This window comes from Sycon ciliatum, chromosome 6, assembly GCF_964019385.1.
Source record: "Sycon ciliatum chromosome 6, ocSycCili1.1, whole genome shotgun sequence".
Taxonomy (NCBI): domain Eukaryota; kingdom Metazoa; phylum Porifera; class Calcarea; order Leucosolenida; family Sycettidae; genus Sycon; species Sycon ciliatum.
In genome coordinates this window covers 10,178,720-10,182,112 of record NC_088648.1, presented here as the reverse complement: position 1 = coordinate 10,182,112, position 3,393 = coordinate 10,178,720, and the positions used below count along the sequence as shown (strand labels likewise).

General features: G+C 54.9%; 2 protein-coding genes across 2 annotated transcripts in view; both read right to left on the bottom strand.

Moving 5' to 3' along the window:
- Window positions 1-3,393, bottom strand: part of LOC135819339 (E3 ubiquitin-protein ligase TRIM45-like) — a 139,600-nt gene that overhangs the window by 23,836 nt on the left and 112,371 nt on the right. The gene's annotated exons all lie outside the window — the stretch shown is intronic.
- LOC135819338 (leucine-rich repeat serine/threonine-protein kinase 1-like) overlaps window positions 1-3,393 on the bottom strand; it is a 73,297-nt gene that overhangs the window by 5,386 nt on the left and 64,518 nt on the right. The window lies entirely within an intron of this gene.

Below are 3,393 nucleotides of genomic sequence, written 5' to 3'. Positions count from 1 at the left end.
CCTTTCTCTATCTACCTTTCAATTTCCTGTTTTTTTAGACGATAGCCACAGACCATCATAGTGCCAACGCCAGCAAGAGATAGCAGGGGGCACATGGCGATGGCAGCCGAAGCAGTGGAGGCGGGCCAGAAGCGGCTCAACCGACCTTGGATCTTGGTATCAGCACCGCTCATGCACGCCAAACAAAAAAAAAGTTAAATAAAAATGAAATGAATCAGTAAGGAACGAAACCTTTGCTGCTGCCTCTCCCGTTTTCTCCCCCACTGTCCCCTCCCCCCTCCCCCTTCCCATCCCCCGCGGTGGCCCTCCGTGTCTTCCTCTCTGGTCCTTCGAGCCGGATTGACATGGCTGCGCCAAGAAGAAGTTCGCGATCCAACCAAGGTGTCTTGCCTGTACGGTTTCAGGACGAGGGAAATGAACCCGCAAGTCGTCTGAGCCCAGGAAGCCTGTCGGACGTGGACTCCGTGTCTGAAAGCAGTGTGTCAACCAGAGCCAGTGTTGTTGGCAGTAGTATCAGCTCGTCTGCGTCGTCGTTGCGACGAGCAAGTGTTGTACAGGCAGAGCTGAGAATGGCTCGCATGGAGCGAGCCTTCTTGGAGCAAAAAATGGAGCAAGAGAGAAGGATATTTCGTCTGGAAATGGAGGCTGCGCAGGTCTCTCTCTCATCGACATCGCAGTCGAGCTCACCAGACGATGAAAGTTCGGGATTGACATTCAAAACATGTGTCACCGTGCTTCCCAAGCAACCTCAAGCTCCGCTGGATAGTGCAGCTATGGCAGCTGTTGAACTACAGGGGAGTGATGTGCTAGTAGAGCAGCACGTAGAGGAAGAAGTGCTTGTCGTTGAAGAACATGCAGCCAACGGAGCTGATGAAGTGAAAAGCGACGAGAAAAAAGTAGTTGTTGAAAGCCGTGTGCAGTCACTGCAGTGTGCTCAAGATCCGAGTTCCGCTGTGTTGCACAAGGGGGACAGGGAACATGTTCGTGATCCAGCTGAGACCAGTGCAAGTCGGAGTGCAGACAAGAGCACGGAGCTGACCACAGGAGTGACAGGTTCAAGTGTCCGTGACAGCAGGCATGCACCCAACACTGTGCAAGCTGCATTCAAGTCTAGGTCCAAGCCTGCCAGCTCACACAAACCTGTACGGGAGGCTGCCGCTGCACGTGGTGCATACTTTGAGACTCCTACTGCTAGGGCTGCTGATCCCAGACTGCAGGCTCCTTCTGCCAACCAGTGTGCCAGTGCTAGGAGAGTGCAAGACTGGGTTGACAGAGTGCAGGTACCAGTACCAGCAGGAATAAATCAACATCAGGTCAAGCCTCTGGAGTTGCCCAGATTTGATGGCATGCAGAGGAGCTACGTAAGATGGCGCCAGAGATTTATGAGACTGGTGGATGATGACTACTCCGTGACCGAGGATTATAAGATGGCTCGCTTACGAGAGGCGCTAGATGGTGGCAAGGCCGAGGAACTGATATGCGAGGTGCTGGATGGGCCTGGTGCATATAGAGCGGCCTTGGAGGAGTTGGAAGCTTGGTACGGAAGCAGTGAGCGCGAGCTAGAACGTCAGCAGACGGAACTCATGAGTCTGCCCAGAATTGTCATGGAGAAAGACACTGAGTCGCTGCAAAAGCTCGCTGTCAAGCTCCGCAATGTCATTGTGAACATGTCAACTGCTGGAATGCAGCCAGGCAGGGAGCTGTATGTAGCGGTCACACAGAAGTTGCCACGTGGCATGCTGTCACGCTACATGGATTGCCATGACGACAACAGGAGCAATGCCCAGGAGTTGTCACAATGGCTGATGAGACGGGTGAATCAGTCGAGGCACGTTGATGCACGCCTCTCAACTGGCGGTGATCAGCAGCCAGCTCAAAGAGAGCAGCGCAAGCACAGGGTCTTGGTGTCGAACGCCAGTCAGGCAGCCGAGCCGACGGAGCCTGAACCATCAAGAGCTGCCTACGCTCAGCCCAGAACCGCAGCTTCTGACAGGAGGACGTGCCCGAAGTGTCGAGGCAGCCATGCTCTTGCAGATTGCTCCAACTTCCTGACCCTTGGCGTCCAGAAGAGATGGGACCTGGCGAAGCTGGTGGGGCTATGTTTGCGATGCCTGCAGCCTGGTCATTTTGCGAAGGAGTGCAAGAGCGCCGGATGCAAGAAGTGCCCAGGTGGCCATCACAGTCTGCTGCACTACGACAAGCAGAAGAAGGCCAGCCAACCTGATGAGAAGACGCAGAAAGACTCCTGCAGCAGTGCCTGTACAACCAGTGCCGACCACACCATAGCCTTCATGACCATTCAGACGACAGTCCACGGAAACAGTACGGCAGCACAAGCCACAGCACTGTTGGACTCGGGTTCGTCAGCCAGCTATGTCACTGGGGGTCTTGTTCGAAGTCCCGGCATCACGACAGAGAAGTGTCGCATGGAGACGACGGTGCTCGGAGGCAGCTCTATCGTCGGGGAAACGGAAAAGGCCAGCCTTGTTATCGCCAGCCTGGACGGTTCCTACGAAGGCAAGCTGGAGGCATGGGTGCTACCCACAATCACTGCAGCCGTGCCACCCGTCGAGTGGGAGCAGCAGAAGGCGAGCTGGAGCCACCTGCAGAGCTTGCCACCGATGGTGGATCCCAGCACTGCCGTCGACTTGTTGATCGGATTAGACGCGGCAGAGATGCATGCGTCTCTTGAGGAGCGTGCGTGCCCCACGGAGGGAGGCCCGACAGCCCGGAAGACGCGCCTCGGTTGGGTACTGTTTGGCCCAAATGCTGTCAACAAGTCTAGCAGTGGCAGCACTACTCTACTCGGCGTCTCTCAAAGCTCCGGAGCTGAGGAGGAGCTGGATGAGCTAGTGAAGAAGTTCTGGAGTCTGGAGGCTGTGGGAATGGAGCCACATCCGCATACGCCCGCAATGACTCCTGACGAGAAGGCAGCGGACGACCTCACAGCGGCAACATTGAGCCATGACGGTGAGCGTTTCCAGATCGGCATCCCGTGGCACAGCGGTGGACCTGGACCAGAGGTTCGGAGCAATTTCGAACTGGCAAATGGCCGGCTGACCAGCCTCATGCAGATGCTGGAGAGGAAGCCAGACGTCAAGCTACGGTATGCGGCAGTCTTGGAGGATTATCTTAGCAAAGGCTACATCAGACTTCTGGAAGACGTGCCGTCTGTCAGCGCCACCAGCTCTAAAGGTGTCGATGAAGTGTCTGCCGTAGTATGACATCACACTGAAAAGAGCGTGATAATGAGCATGACGAACTCTTATGTGAGTTTCCTTATGGCACTAGTGTTTAGGAATGCAGATTAGTTTGTTGTCTTTCATATGATAATTAGCTACTAGTCTCTAGCGTATATCTGTGTGAATTCTCTCTCAGTTGACTTCGTTCGAG